This window comes from Crocodylus siamensis, chromosome 1, assembly GCF_052110815.1.
Source record: "Crocodylus siamensis isolate JL-2025a chromosome 1, ASM5211081v1, whole genome shotgun sequence".
Taxonomy (NCBI): domain Eukaryota; kingdom Metazoa; phylum Chordata; order Crocodylia; family Crocodylidae; genus Crocodylus; species Crocodylus siamensis.
This window is the reverse complement of record NC_143395.1, coordinates 291,906,197-291,922,682: the sequence shown is the minus strand read 5'-3', so window position 1 is coordinate 291,922,682 and position 16,486 is coordinate 291,906,197. Positions and strand designations below refer to the sequence as shown.

General features: G+C 47.7%; 1 protein-coding gene across 1 annotated transcript in view; it reads left to right on the top strand.

Annotated features, from left to right (window-relative positions):
- The first annotated feature begins 920 nt into the window (after positions 1–920).
- LOC149874610 (regucalcin-like) overlaps positions 921–16,486 on the top strand; it is a 34,912-nt gene continuing 19,346 nt past the window's right edge. The window contains exon 1 of the mRNA XM_090031665.1: positions 921–942. The gene's annotated coding sequence lies outside the window, so the exon portion shown is untranslated. The remainder of the gene's footprint in view (positions 943–16,486) is intronic.

Genomic DNA, 16,486 nt, shown 5'->3' with positions numbered 1-16,486 from the left:
CTTTAACTGTGATCTGAGAAGCCTGCTTTGTCTTTACTATCAGCTAAGTATTCGTAGCAAAAATACATCTATTGCAGGAAAATAGCAATTAGTACATTTGGTTACATTAATCATTACTTTTAAAGTGGTAAGATAAAATTGTGACACAGAGTGTTTGGGACACAGGCTTTTGGGGCCTGTTTAGTCGTACTTCTGGAGCTTTGGCCTAGGTTCCTTGAAAACAGCCAAGTCTGGCAGTAACACTTAATTACAATTTAGTCATGTTTTGGATAGTACATGATTAACTGTGTTATAACGCTGCTTGTTACCCATGGCTTATACTGCATAGGCCTATGTACAGTCTACAAAGATGTAAGAAGATGGTCCCCAAGGCCTTGAAAAACTTGTTCTTTTCAGAATTTGAAGCAGCCTGATTTCCTGCAAGGTTGTAGCAGCTTGAGAGGGGATTATGGGTAACATAATCCTGCCCCATATGCCCATGCCTCCTTTCCCCAAAACAATTTTGACAGAGGTGGATGGTAAAATCAACTGACCATTTATTTTCCTGAACTACTTCTTTACAAAGAAGATTTATTAGAAATTTGCTAGCCAAAGAGAATGACATTCTTTTGAGATAAAAGTCATTACCTTTTAAGGAGCTGATGTGTACAGTGAATATGAGATCTAGGGAACCAAGATTACTTACAAACTCCCCCCAACCTGTCATGATGTAATAGGGGCCAAGGCTCCTGTTACTTTAAAAGGGGAGAGCAGCAGGCTAGAGCTGGTAGCAGCTGAGTTTAGATCAGCTGCTAAAGAAGCAGCTTATCTTTGCAAGCTGAAGCAAAGAGGAGCTAGCAGCTCTTTCAGCTGAGGTGGGCTACTCAAGCAGAGAGGAGCTCTTGTCTGCAAGAGTGGCTGCAGGGAAGCTGGCAGCTGAACCAGGAATTTGCAGTACTTGAGGTGAGGGTACTAGCCTACATTAAAGATTGTCCGGTTTATATTTGTATTCTGTGTTTAAGTTATTGGAGGACAGGATAATCGCTGTAGAGGCAGAGTGGAGCCACATGAGAGTGCTGGAGAAGCACTTTGTATTTCAGCTCTGCAAGGGCCAGGGGCCCAGAGAGCAGAAACAGCAAAGGGGCTGAGGCTGACAATGAAGTCAGAGGGGAGCTGAGGCCAGGAGGGCTGCCACCTGAACCAGAGTGTATTTATAGTGATACAGGAATCAAATGTGTTTCTGGGTTTATGCATCTTATGTGGGGAAGCCCCAATACGTGAACTGTAGGATTCAGTTAAGGAAACAGTGGGACTGTAAAATAAAACAATAGCAGTTGTAAAAGATTTTGGAAGCCAGGAGGGCTGACACCTGAGCTGGTAGACCAGATTAGAGTAAGACCCATGAAACATAGGTGTAGCTATGGGGGAAACTGGAAGCCACAATTAGAGTCCTTAAGGCACAGTTAGGGCCAAGAGAGCCACAACTAACACCCCACGGAGGTAAAGCCTGTAGAGCTAGGATCAGTGCCAAGAGAGCAAGTTTGGTGCCAGCAGGGTATGAGTAACGTGAGGCAGCGAGTCAGGTAACTTTGTCAATGGACAGAGAGTCCGGTGATAAGAGGGAGACTGAGAATCCAGCAAAGTGAGGGAAGTGACCCTAGGCCCTTGGGAGTTGCAGCACCAAGCTCACTCACAGGCTCTGTGGCAGCCTCCCTTTGTGCTATAACAGTGGCAACCAGGTGTGGCAGGCAAGACAGAAAAAGAGAGTATGCTGAAGAGCTAGAGTGAGGAGTGAGAACTAGTTCAGCCACTAAGGTGTGCTACACCTGTCTACAGGGCTGCTGTATTGCCTATTGTGCCAGTATTAGACCCCTCCAGGGCTTGCAGGATAAGTAAGTGGACTTCTCAGTGTCAGTAATGGAAGCCAGGGGCCCCTCTCATTGATATGTATACTGATCACCTGATACTGTCCCTTCCCTCCTACCCTCTCCCCAAGGATGACAGAACACAGAGACAAAGGGTGATGAATGGGAAGTGCCTTCCACACTCACCCAACAATGGCATTAAAGACGTTACGGTCCAAATGAGTCGGCAGGCAGTGCCATCTTACTTTTAATAGATGAAAAGCATACTTCAGCCCTGTTCTGCACTTGCTCAGAGAGTAGGTGGGTGATCCACCTCTTGTCCTATTGGTCCACACCAGGACAAATTTCTGTCAATGTAGGGTATACTGGATTTCCTATAATACAGTTGGCACACACACTCTGCTGATGACTGTGCAATTGGGAGGAACAATGTCTATTATTACCCATGGTTAAACAAGCCAGACCTCTGGAGCACGTGAGCATTGTGACCCTGGCCAGTGCTTCTGATGTATGTGTCCCTGACTGTGTGAAATCCACAAGGTCTTGCATAATGATCCTGTCCTATAAGAGTATGTATTTGCTTGAAATGGCAGCCGTGGGATGGATGTATGCATCACATTGTTCACATCTGTAAGTCCCAGGAATCCTATCCATTCAATTTCAGAAATATTTCTAATTTCTACAGCTATGGGAGTCAGCATAGCATCATTTGCCCTGCAGACCTCTGTAAGCACTGGCCAGCTGTGGACTGCCTCTGTTGCACTGTTTGCTGGTGGGCCTGTAACTCTCTGGAGTTGTCAGCTTCCTCAGGCCACTGCTTTTGGCCTGTCTCCAGGGGAGACGCCTTGTTGGACCTGGTGCTGGCCACGGGTGATGACCTGGTGAGGGGGCTGCGGGTGATGGGCCACCTGGGAGACAGTGATCATCGCTTGCTGGAATTCACCATCCAGCGTAAGGTGGCAAAGGGCTGCAGCAAGGCAACAGCCCTAGACTTTAGGAGGGCTGACTTCAACAAGCTAAGGAGGATCGTTGGGGAAGCGCTGAGGACCCAGAGGGGAAGGGAATCAGATGTCGAAGGTGAGTGGTTGCTCCTTAAGGAGACGATCCTCCATGCCCAAAGGGAGGTAATCCCAACAACGGTCAAAGGGAGCAGGAGGGCACATAAACCCCCATGGCTCACTAAGAGCATCCGGGAATGTCTCCTTGCTAAAAGGGAGGCATATACCCAATGGAGAGATGGGGTCATCACCAAGAAGGACTATGTTACAGTCGCCCGAGGATGTAGGGGGGCAGTCAGGAGGGCCAAGGCAGAGATGGAGATAGGACTAGCTTCCCGGATTAAGGACAATAAGAAGTCCTTCTTCAAATACATAGGGGGTAAAAAGAGGGTCCCGGGTAATGTGGGGCCCCTGCAGGACACGATGGGCAACTTAGTCATCACGCCAGATGACAAAGCTAACATATTTAACGATTTCTTTGCCTCTGTCTTCCTAAGTAGGGACCAGTTCAGCCACCTCCCTGCTGGGCCCCCCTCGGGCCCCGGGAGAGACACGCCTGGGCCAGGGGTTAGCGAGGAGTTAGTTAGGGTACTTCTGGAGAGGCTGGACGTGTTCAAGTCCGCTGGTCCGGACGATCTTCACCCTAGGGTTCTACAGGAACTGGCCGAGGTCATTGCGGGACCCCTGGCGCGGCTCTATGAGCACTCGTGGTGCTCCGGCGAGGTGCCGGAGGACTGGAAGAGGGCCAATGTGGTCCCTATCTTCAAAAAGGGAAAAAAAGAGGACCCGGGAAATTACAGGCCAGTTAGTCTTACCTCAATCCCGGGTAAGCTCTTTGAAAAAATTATCCTGGCACACATCCAGGAGGGCCTTGCGGGGGAATGCATGCTCAGGGGCAACCAACATGGGTTCATCAGTGGCAGGTCTTGTCAGACCAACCTGGTGGCCTTTTACGATCAGGTCACCAAATCATTAGACGCAGGGGTTGCTGTGGATGTAGTCTTTCTGGACTTCCGGAAGGCTTTCGACACTGTCTCTCACCCTGTCCTCATCAAAAAGCTGGGAGACTGTGGTGTCGATGCCCACACGGTCAAATGGGTCGCCAACTGGTTGGAGGGCCGCACCCAGAGGGTGGTAGTGGATGGGTTCTTCTCGACCTGGAAGGACGTGGGCAGTGGGGTTCCGCAGGGCTCGGTCCTCGGGCCCGCACTGTTCAACATCTTCATCAGTGACTTGGATGAGGGGGTAGAAAGCACCCTGTTCAAGTTTGCTGATGACACTAAGATGTGGGGGGATGTGGGTGCACTAGAAGGGTGCAATAGGCTACAAGCTGACCTTGACAGGTTGCAACGGTGGGCGGATGAGAATAGGATGGGGTTTAACACTGATAAGTGCAAGGTGTTGCACATGGGGAGGAAGAACCGGCATTACACTTACAGGTTGGGGAACTCCCCTCTTGCCAGCACGGAGACGGAAAAGGATCTTGGAGTCGTCATTGACTCCACGATGAACATGGGCCGGCAGTGTGGGGAGGCAGTCAAGAAGGCCAACCGTACCCTGTCATGCATCCACAGATGCATCTCGAGCAGGTCCAGGGAGGTGATCCTCCCCCTCTATGCGGCACTGGTCAGGCCGCAGCTGGAGTACTGCGTCCAGTTCTGGGCGCCACACTTCAAGAGGGACGTGGACGATATGGAAAGAGTTCAGAGGAGGGCCACTCGTATGATCAAGGGTCAGCAGGGCAGGCCTTATGAGGAGAGGCTACGGGACCTGAACCTATTTAGCCTCCACAAGAGAAGGTTAAGGGGGGACCTTGTGGCCTGCTACAAACTGGTCAGGGGGGATCAGCAGGTATTGGGGGAGTCCCTGTTCCCCCGTGCGCTGCCAGGAGTGACCAGGAATAACGGTCACAAGCTGGCGGAGGGTAGGTTTAGATTAGATATTAGGAGGCGCTACTTCACAGTCAGGGTGGCTAGGGCCTGGAACCAGCTTCCAGGGGAAGTGGTGTAGGCTCCTAGCCTGGGGATTTTTAAAAGGAAGTTAGATGAGCACCTTGCCGGGGTCATCTGACCCCGGTGCTCTTTCCTGCCAAGGCAGGGGGTCGGACTAGATGATCTACCTAGGTCCCTTCCAACTCTAGCTACTATGAAACTATGAAACTATGTGGTCTTTTCATCTGTGTGTTCTGCCATACAAGAGCCACTATGAGATCCTCACTTAGGTCCAGGAATGTGGCTTTCTTTATATGGAAGTTCTGGACCCACTGCTGGTCACCACAATATGTGCTTGTGGTCCTGGATAGTTGTATCCAAAAATATGTTCTCTCTGGGGTTGGTTTAGTGTCATATGTCCCATCTTGATTCTGCATGAAGTGTGGAGGTTATGGCAATCCCTGCAGCCAGGGCACAGAGGATAAAAGATTTACTGTTACCATTGGCTAATAGACATAGTCCTTTTAGATGAAGAAGTGAACTCTCCATCACTGGAGGTGTTTAAGAAGAGGTTGGACTGCCACTGGTCAGGGATGATATAAGCTAGCAATGTCTATGGCCCCCTCTACACATCAGGGCTAAGGACAGACTTTACACATAAACTGGTTTAGGTGATCAGAAACTGGTTTTAACCTGTAACAGAACAGATATTCAGAGCACATAAACCAGTCTGATAATGGCTGAAACCAGTTTGTAATAAACCTGGTTGAATGTAGTATCAGGCTTAACTGATTTGGTTCAAACTGGTTTATACAATGTCTGTCCCAGACCCCTCACTGGTTTAAGATAAATCAGATACCCCCAGCATCCAGGCATGCTCTCTGGGCTGGGCGGGGATCTCTGCTCCACAGCTGAGCTGGCCACTCCCCTCTGCTCCCTGGCTACAGCTCCAGAAACTGTAAGCTGCTTCCGCCTTCCCCTCACCACTCCCTGCTAAGAAGGAATTCCCCGCTTCCATCTACCTTGCTGAGTAGGTGTCTGTGTATTAGCTTGCAGACAACATGCTGGCTATGGTCTGTACTGAATCAACATGGCAGAATCAACAGTAGCTGTTAATGTCCCTCTGTTGTTTTCTTAATGGGGTGATAAACACTGTTACCAATTCCCATCTGAGCTAATCAAAGCATCCTGCCAGGGTCTGATCATGCCCCCCTCAGCACAGTACTGTGGAAGGGAGGGAGGGCTGCTCTAGCCACCCCCGGCTTCTAGCCTGAGCCACTGCAGGCATGTACCTGCATTTCTGGGATGTCTGTCCAGTTACAAAACTGATTTAACCTAGCCAGGTCAGACTAACCTGCAAAGATTGAATTAATTCAGTCTCAGGCTTTTTGAATGTCTGTCCGTAGCCCAGAAGGTCATCTAAGCCAACGCCCTGCTCAAAGCAGGACCATCCCAAACTATCACATCACAGCCAAGGCTCCGTCTACCCAAGTTTTAACAATGCTAACAAGTGCAAAACTGTGTTCTTCTATGTAACTGGGTACCTGCTGCCATGTATTATTCACCTTATCAAGGGACCTATATTTGCATGAATATATGTGGTACCACAAAGTTCAAGGGCAATGACAGATGGGAGTATTGTATGCAGATGCACGGTATATACACTTATACAATTAATCTGCTTAATATTTACAGAAACAAACCAGAAGAGCAAAGAGAGCTAGAAATGTAACTGTGCAATTTTTACATTAGAAATGGGTCAGTCTTTTAATGCAGACAGACTTCTAGCAACTGGATGCTAGGGAAAAAAATAATTAGTTGAGTTCATACCCAGTGAGGTGGGTATCTAAAATGCACTTTCTAAAGATTACCAAAGCTACAGCCTCAGGGCTCATGTGGTCCAAAATCAGCAACAGCCTTACTGAAGAAGGCAAAGGAGTCAGAAGTGACAGGCATAAATAAATTATCATAGTCACCATCTAGAGGGGATAGTAGGCATAGGATTTGGGAGCTGGTTGCAAAGGTACAAGTCATAGAATCATAAAGAAACAGGGCTGGAAGGGACCTCTAGAGGTATTTTAGTCCAGTGTTTCTCAAACTTTTTTCTACCAGGACCCATTTGTAAACATCAGTGGTCAGTCCCAACCCAGTAAATAGTTTAAGTAGCTAACCTTCTGCTAACCTGCAAGGGGGAACCCGTAGTTTCCCATGTCTTTCTCCTTTAAAGGAGAAAATCCATGATTTTCCACATTTTTCCATGATTGGTCACAACCCTTTTATAAATTCTTGTAACCCACTTTTGGGTCATGATCCATGGGTTGAGAAACACTGATCCAGTCCAGCTTCCTGCCTGAGGCAGCATCAGCCCTCCAAGCCATTCTATACAAATCCATAATCAGAACCCTTCATAAATCTACCATCAACCCTGAGACAACATGACATAACACTCTAACCTGCCACAGGTAAGGCAGGAGAACAAGGTAAGGCAGGAGAACAGTGCAACATCCTGTTTCTATAAAAGGTTATTAATATTAGAAGCTGGAGGGGTGCTAGAGCAGCCTTCCCTTTCTTCCACAGCATGGAGCTGAGCGGGGCGTGGCCAGGCTCCAGCAGGAGCTCTGATTAGCCCAGCAGGGAATTGACAGCAGTGTTTATTACCCCATTAACAACAGAGAGACATTACTAACTACTTGTTGCGTTTTCCTTTTGATTCAGCACAAACTGTAGCCAGCTTGTGATCTGTTAGCTAATACACAGACACCTCCTCAGCAAGGCAGATGGGAGGGGGGAATTCCTGCTTAGCAGGCAGTGGTGAGGGGGAGGGGGAAGTTGCCTGCAGTCTCTGGAGCTGCAGCCAGGGAGCAGAGGGGAGGGGCCAGCCCTGCTGTGGAGCAGAAAGCCTCACCCAGCCCAGAGAGCATGCTGGGATGCTGGGGGACTTTGATTAACTTAAACCAGCAAGGAGTCTGGGACAGACATTGCATAAACTTGTTTGAGCCAAATCAGTTAAGTCTGATACTACATTCAATCAGGTTTATCTCAAACTGGTTGATGTGCACTGAACATCTGTTCTGTTACAGCTTTAAACCAGTTTCTGATCACTTAAATCGGTTTATGTGTAATGTCTGTTCCTAGCCCTGAGTTCCCTTCCAGCCTTAATTTTCTGTGATTCTACTTCATGATTCTATGATTTTTCTTACTTTAATGATTGTTCCAAATATTTTATTGTCCTGCCAGCAGTTCTGTAAGTGAGGGATTATAGGAAAGGGTTTTGATTTCAGAAAGATACTGCTGCATTCCTTGATATAAGTCCTAAATAGCTTCTACACCTGAAGGTAGATACTTCCTAGTTTTGTAGACAAAGCTGGCTAAAGTAAGTCCTGCCACTTTGTACTAGCATTTGTAAATTAACAGGAATGAGTGTGGGGGCTTGCAATTAATTTGTTCAATGTGTCAGACTAGATAAACTCCAGTAAGGGAAATTAATGAATCAAATGATGCTAAAAACTATGGCTGCTTACCTGAGATCACCTGCTGTGTGGCTGCTGTATTAACTAAGCCTAACACCCTACCCAAGAGGTCTTGGCAGCTTTTTTTACCTTGGCTTCCAAACCTGGTCCAGTGCAAGAGTAAGCAGCTGCCTTGGAGGACTTTTTTTATGCTTCAGGGGTGATGAGTACTCACCCCTGCACTGACCTGCTCAAGTTCTCCATTGAGATGCTTTCCATTTCATGCTTGAAGGAAAGAACAGGGATTTGTCTCTCCCTGCTCTTCTCTGTCATCCTGCCATTCTGTTGGGTGAGTGACTTCTTAATTTTGGATTTAATCCACTTGTTTATGACATTTAGCTCTTTCATTCAGAGATGTGTGGAGAGTGTTATATGTAAGTTGTTACATTGGCCCAGGAAAAGAGGCTGGGGAGAACAGCAGAGCAAGCACTCTGAATTAAACATGTATTATTGTTGTACAAGCTTAACTCCTTGATCATTTGAGAACAATGCAAGAGACTTGCATTGGTTTTAAGTAGGATTTGGCAAGAGCTCAATAGCAGGAAAAACCATATCAGGAGGAGCAGCAGCTCTGCCCTGAAGACTTTTTTGACTCATGATCTAAATTGATGATCACAGGTGAGTACATTTATTTCTAACCAACGTGGAGAAAATTCAAAGAAGAATTTGCCTGGGAAGTCACTCTACTGAATCAGCAGGAGAGCTATTAACAGAATCTTCCTTACTGAAGGTTTATTTAGGAGGGATTCTTCGAAGGAAAAAACAAATCAAACGAAGATAATTCTTCAGTTGACTGTTGGACAACATTACCGTGTAGGATACCATAGAGGTCAGTAGTGTCACTTGGGCTTGGATGGGGTGTTTTGTTAACTGTGTTTTTATGAATCATAACCAACTGAAATATTGACTCCAGAAGTTGAGAGAATGGCAGTACCCAGCTGTAATAACCCTAATTGGTTAGAATAGCTGTTTGTACCCAAAGTGATAAAAACAGGGTAGTAACAAATATGCAGATGGAGACGGGGGGGGGGGGGGACCAGGAAGTTAACATCATGGTTACAATTTGGGAAGTGCAGCAAGAAATGAGCCAGAAATGGTCTGCAACACAGCAGACACAATCTCAATGATGTCCCTTGGTTGTATGTATTTATAGTGACACAGAAATCAAGTGTGTTTCTGGGCATACTCATTTTATGCAGAGAAACCCCAATCCCTGAACCATAGCATGCAGTTAAGGAAAACAGGGGGACTAAAGAAAACATCAGGAGAGCAAAACATCAGGAGAGCAAATGAGTTGACTCGTGTGTATGTGTCTGAGTGTGGGTATAATTGTGAAAGAAAACTCTTGAGAGGAGCGAGGAGGTCATAGATAGCACCCCAGAAGGCAATTTAATTATTACACTTAGCCCCTTTTCCACAACAGAGGCTCAGGCCTATGCTCATGATTCCAGTTAAGTTAACAATTTTAGAAGAGAATTTCTGTTTTGTAAAACAGAAGAACAAGTAATAGATTAACTGAAGGTAAAGAAAAAAGAGTTTGTGCAAGCTATTAGTGAGTGCAGATGTGTTATACCTCTAAAAAGATGGGCACAACTGATTAAGGAGCTCCTGGGAATGATGTAGGAATAGTTATGCAAAACTCAGGGGGCAGAGAGATTCAACCCAAGTGGGCTGCTTTGGCTGAGCCCAAACTAGGGTTGCCAGCTAGGTTAACTGAAGGTATTCTGGGAGATTTTCCTCACTCTAACATGATGTAATATCATTAATAGGGTGCACTGATAGAGATTTTTGGGGATGATACTGATGGCCAATTTTTAATGAGCCATATGGGCAGATATGCAGCTGGGCAGCTTGAAGAGCAGCATCTGTCTGGTAAATCTGTTATGGAAGAAGGGGCATGGGGGGGGGCAGATCGAGGTCCCCGCAGTGAGGGAAGGAGTGGGGCAGGGGCAGGTGCTGCGCAGCTGGGGCAGAGCCATGAGCAGCTTGTCTGGGGGTGTTGAGAGGGCATGGGGGGGCATGTGCCCCCGGATCTGCACGCGGGGTGAGGATGGGCTGCCACTGCAGGCTGGGGCCAGGGCAGTGATGAGCTCTTCCTAGTGGGGGGCTGGTCTGAGGTACTTTTGGGGCAGGCAGTGGTGGTGTTGAGAAGGGGCCTATGCTGGGGGGGAGGGGGCTGCCACCACCCGAAAATTCACCATAGCCCCCCTCCCAGTGCCACTGCTGCCTGCCCCGAGTGCAGCCCTGGCCCAGCCCCCGCTTCAGGAAGAGCCCAGCACTATCCCCAGCCTGAACCCCAGCCTGCAGCGGCAGCCCACCCTCACCCCGCATGAAGAACCAGGGGCACATGTTCCCCATGCCCTTCTGGAGTGCATGCGGTAGCGGGAGCTGCCACTCCTTTTCCATGTCCCCTGGACGAGCTGCTCATGGGTCTGTCCCATGCTCTACCCTGGCTGTCCAACATCTGTCCCTGCCTCAGCCCCACTCCCTTGCTCACCAGTGGGGTCTCGATCTGCCCCCCGCTCCACCCCTTCCCTCACAACAGACTTACCAGGCAGACCTGGCTGTTCTCCATGCTGCTGGGCTGTGCTATTTGCCACCTGCGTACTGTGCTGTGACTGCATGCATGCATGCATGTATGCATGCACACACATAGCATTTATTGGCAACATGATCAGCCAGCCACATCAGTCCCAAAAAAGCCGATACTGTTAATTTTCCTTATATCAGTGCCAATCCAATATGGGAGCAATGTGTCAGTGCACCTCTAGTCATTAATTGTACTGTTCAACCTGTTCAACAATATCAATCTTCTGGATTGCTTTCTGTCACGGAGTCACGTAAGTGCCAATCACCCGGGCAGCTCAGGTGCCGGTTACCAGGGTGACCAGGCGGGTCACATGGCCAGAAGGGGGCAGGGCCGGGCCTTTATAAACAGCTTAGGCCAGTGCCTGCCTCACAGTTCCCTTCTGGCTGCTGCAGGAAGAGGAGCTCTGCGGCTGAGCTGAGTGGCCCGAGTTAGTGGTCGCAGCCTTACCACGCTAACTGGCTGCGATGATGCGGGGAACAAGAACGCCCTAAAGGGAGGTAGGATTGAGAGCCCTGGTGGGGCTTGTGTTTATGTTTGGAGCAGGGAGACTCTGTGTGGTTTATGTTACAGACGGGTGGCTTGAGCTTATGTTACAGTTTGCACCGGAGGACCGGGTAAGGCTGTAGGGGAGCGAGGAGGCCTCACGGGGGCTCCCCAGCAGCTTGGGGGTTCCCGGTGCCCAGTAGGGGCACAGTGCCAGCGGGGCACTATTGTCTGTGCCGGAGAGGCACCGTATTGTGCCAGGGAGGCGCGGTATGCGGGGTTGCAGACCCCAGCCCATAAGGGCGGTGTTTTGCCCAGTGGGGCAACCGGACCCAGAAAAGGGTCAAGGGGACAGGCAAGGCAGCGATCGCCTGTGCCCCTAGTGTGTGAGGCATGCAGTGTCGGCCCTAGAGAGGGCAAGGCCCCAGAGCGGGGCAGAGGAAGAGCGCGAGGCGTGCGGTAGCAGCCCCTGAGAGGGCAAGGTCCCAGAGTGGGGCAGAGGAAGAGCGCGAGGCGCATGGTGTTGGCCCCAGAGAGGGCAAGGCCCCAGAGCGGGGCAGGAAAAGAGAGAGGGCGAGCAGGCGAGGAAAGCTGGCAAGGGCGCCGGTATTAGGGCGGCGGTAGCGAGCCCGGCCCAAGGTCGCCGGTATTAGGGCGGCGGTAGCAAGCTGGACCCAGGGGGCACCAGCCCAGGGGGTAGGGAGCAGGCTGGAAGATAGAAGCCCAGCCCAAGGGGGCGCCAGGTGGGCGAGGAGCCCAGGGTGCCCCAGAGAGAGAGAGAGAGAGGGCACCAGAGGGGCGAAGGACCATAAACGTCCCACAGAACAGCTGCGAGGCTTGGGGCGTGCTGAAGGGGAGGTTTGGAGGCATGCATAGCCCTTAAGGCGGGGCGCATAGAGATACCCCATTTCGGAGCAGGGGCAGGAACATCGGTACCGTCAACTAGGGGAACAGAGGCAGCCTCTCATACAACTTATTTGTCATCAAAGTCGTGGCGGGCGAGATTCTGAGGGTGCTGAGTCCACCCTAACGTGACGGTAGGGGGCGCTAGGGAGTTCACGGCCGCTCCTAGGCCCCACTCCCTCACACTTTCCATAGTCACCAGGGGATTGATGCTGGTTCTGGTAGACTCACAGCCAATTTGGGAGAGCTGGCAAACCTAGCCCACACTCAAATGCAATAATTTTCCTAAAGATGGGGCCTGGTTTGAGGGGCTGTCCTGAGGTCACTCTCCATGTTCCCTCTGTGACTTAAATGGGTACAAGCATACTGCTTATGTGGTGACCATTGTAGAGCATATATATGAGTGATGGTTAGGACCCATCTCCTTCCTGCCTCCTTGCAGAAGCGCTCCATGGGCTGCTGCGTGGAGCTTGTGGACTGCAGCTGTGCTTACAGATTCATGGGGCATTTACATCTGCCTGGTTATAACTTGTAATTTCATTGAGACAGTACTCACGGCTTCCTTATAGCTGGGATGAGTGACTGCCTATACAGCAGCCAAATTGGACAACTTTCTTGCAGAGCATTCACTTTTATTGTTCCTATTACTACCATATTTTCTCTCATAATGTATGTTTCTGAAAGGCAGAATAAAGACAAAAATATCTTTCCTTGTAGCAAGTGAGTAGCAGCAACTGGTTATTGTTCTGCTCCCTGTATTTCTCATTTATAATGCACACTATGATTTCCAGCAGGTAGTTTTTGGAAAAAAGGGGAGTACCTATGTGAGAACATATGTGTACATATGTGAGAACATATGGTAGTTTATTTTGTTGCATTACTTCATTTCACTTTGCTACTCTGGAATTTTAAACAGTCTGGTGTTTAAAATCCGTGGCCCCCTCAGTCAAGGGAACACAAGATCAAGTGATTTGGAAGATAAAAAAATTGACTGAAACAATATTTGGAGAGTATTTTGTAGAAAAGTATATATTTTTTTACAGCTGAGAACTAACAATGTTTTGGTTTTCAGATTTTTTTGAATTTCTTGAGTGAAAAGTGTTGATAAGATTTTCTCCAAAAAAATTCCATTTAGTGAGAGGCATTTTTAACAGGAAAAACATGTTTGAAATTATAGACTTTTTTTTTGTTTTTTCATAACAATTCTGGACTGCCTAGCACTTCACAGAATAAGGAAGTGGAGTCCTAGAGAATTAGCATTGAAATTTAACCTTAAGATTCTGTGGGTTAAGGAAGGTACAGGGCAACACTTGACTTGCCCAGATTAGTTTGTTCATCCTCTTATCATCACACAATGATCTTTGCAGGAATTTGTCCTTGAAGTTAAAGCTGTCCTGACTTTCATTGCCAAGAATGTTTTAATTTCTCTTTTGCTCAGTTCTAAATTTATATTCACCCAAATAATTCTTCCAGAAAATTAGTAATTTGTTCTAAAATTATTGCCCCTTTAATAAGGGGGCTGGGCTAAATGACCTCTTGGGCTAGATACAGACAGTCAAAAAGCCTGAGGTTGAATTGATTCAGTCTTTGCAGGTTAGTCTATACTGCACAAATTAAATTGAAACAGAAGTGAACAGACATTTAGCTTTGACTCAGGAAATGCAGCCACATGCCTGCAGTGGCTCAGGCCAGAAGCCTGGGGGCACTAAAGCATAACTCTCTGGCTGTGTGTTCATTTCCTCTTCCTTCTGCCCCCAAAGTCTCTGGGATTTGCAGTCCAGAATTAAAGCAGCAGGACTCTGCAGGTTTGCTCATCACTTCCTTTTCCTGCTTCCAGGTGTCTCTGGGATTTGTAGTCCACGTTTGCAGGCAGCAGTAAGTTTGAGCAGGGGAAAGGGTGTTTAGCACCCTGCTCCCCTGTAGACTGAGCTGCATTCCCAGTCAGGCTTGCCTTCCCACCCCCATCAGCCAACCCTAACTACTCCACTGAAGAGAGCAGAGGGGAAGGGCCAACCCTGCTCTCTGGAGTAGACAGCCCAGCCCAGGGCTGGAAAGTGTGCTGGGGGACTGTGATTTAACTTGAACCAGGGAGGGGTCTGGGAAAGAAGTTTCATAAACTGGTTTGACCTAAATGAGTTAAGTCTGATACTACATTCAACCAGGTTTATCTTAAACCAGTTTCAGCCATTTTGAAACTGGTTTATATGCACTGAGCTTCTGTTCTGTTACAGGTTTAAATTAGTTTCTGATCACTTCATTCAGTTTATGTGTAACTTCTGTCCCTAGCCTTCAGGTCTCTTCTAGCCCTGCTTTCCTGTGATCCTATGATAGATTGCTTACCAGTGTAACAAAGGAAGGAGCTTCTCCCTTCCATGGTATAGCTGGTCCCACCTCTTGTTAATGCTGCCTCTTCCTGCTCAGGCATCATGCCAAGTCACAATACTTTTCTGTTCATCTCACCACCAAACTTTGTTGGACAATTGGTCCCCATAGACTAGAAACTGAATCCACAAATTTAACCTTTACCTACGTCTGGTGGGAGCTGATAATGCTGTATGGGGCACTGTCAGGATTTGCTTTATTAAAAGTATAATCAAATATTGGGAGGAAGGGAAAATCGGTCCTAAAACTTGTTTCTAAAAAAAATATGTAATTTGTTATTCAAACTATCCACACTAGTCATGGCAGAGTGCTTCTAAAACAAGCTTGTCTTTGGCCATTATAATGTATAAAAAAGACATAAGTTAAGGTCAGCATCACAGCTCTCCTGTGAGGAGTTAACTGTTTTTCCCCATATCACAGAGAGAAGAATTTTTTCCAGAAGGAGTTTGGGGTTTAGTTAGGGATAGAATCTGACCCTTAATGATCATCTCTACAGTCACTTGTACTCCAAACTCCCATTTCCCGTTTCATTTTGTCACTGTGTATATACTTATTTGTATGGAACTACTTAATTTGCGGTTTTGCAGCTTTCATAGAAACTGCAAAATCTGGGGTTGTCCACAAAATTGGCAAAATCCATGAAATCAAGAACAAAAACAAACTCAGTAAAAATAAAGTGCTGGCTCCCCAGTGGGAGCCAGTGGTCCTTGCTGCTTGGAGAGGCAGGTTCCAGCTGGTGGGGGGCATGAATGGCAGCAGATAAGATGGTGGCTGCCCCATCATTCTTCTTCCTCCCACTGAGTCCTCTCCACCAATCAGCACCAAGGGGCGGGGTGGCATGAAGGGCAGCAGTCAAGATGGCAGCTGCCCCATTGTCCATCCTCCACCTCTGGGGCCTCCACTAAAAAGTGCTGAGGTACAGGGCCTCTTGGCCAATCAGTGCCAAAGGGTGAGGCCACTGTGAAATGCCTGCAAAATTTGCTGCACACCATGATCAGGCCACAAAAAAACCTATGTCTCACTGCAATTTAGGGACGTCCCTACTCATTTGCCACCCAATGTAAAAGGTCTGGGCTGATCCAGGTGAATGCTGCACTGAGGAGATTTTCCTGTTTCCAGTGTTTCCATCAACAACTCGGAAAAATGCTGAGCAAAGATTTTACACATCACATGTTATTCTGCTGCTGACAGTATGAAACAGAGCGTCTTGTGTGGCTTTGGCTCCTGCTGTATCATTCATGTGACTGCTGATAGAACAGAAAATGTAAACTGTTAACTTCGCAGCACAGTTAACATCAGCTATTACACAGTTTTTAATAATCCCTGAAAGCTGCAGACAGTTTTACTAGGTCAACTTTAGAAAGAAGACCTCAACAGAGTTCTTGCATTATCTCCTTTGTTCTGTAACAAGTCCCTGTTAGTTGGATAGTTTCAGGCTTCTCCTTTGTGCCATGCGACTTGATTTAGGAAGTCAGCCTTTCTGACTGGATCATTGCGTTCTTAAAATGGTGTGTTTTCTCGCAGTGACTTCCTCCTTCACAGACTCTTCCTTATTAGTTCACAAGTTAAGTCTTAGCTGTTATCCTAATGTTTAAGATTTCATTCTTATTCATGGGATAACCTAAGCTCCTGTACACTGGCACTCTTTCACAGTTATATTAGGGGATGCTGCACAAGATGGACATGCTTTTACTTGACCAGTCACCCTTTCCCCATCCAATGGCTTAAGAACCCAGCTGAGTCATTAATACAACTTTTTGCCTTCTAGAAGAGCAGGATGCCTGTCAAGTTAGGAGACTTGTACATTACCCAAATGGCAACAGTCTCAGGCCTCATGTCTATTCAG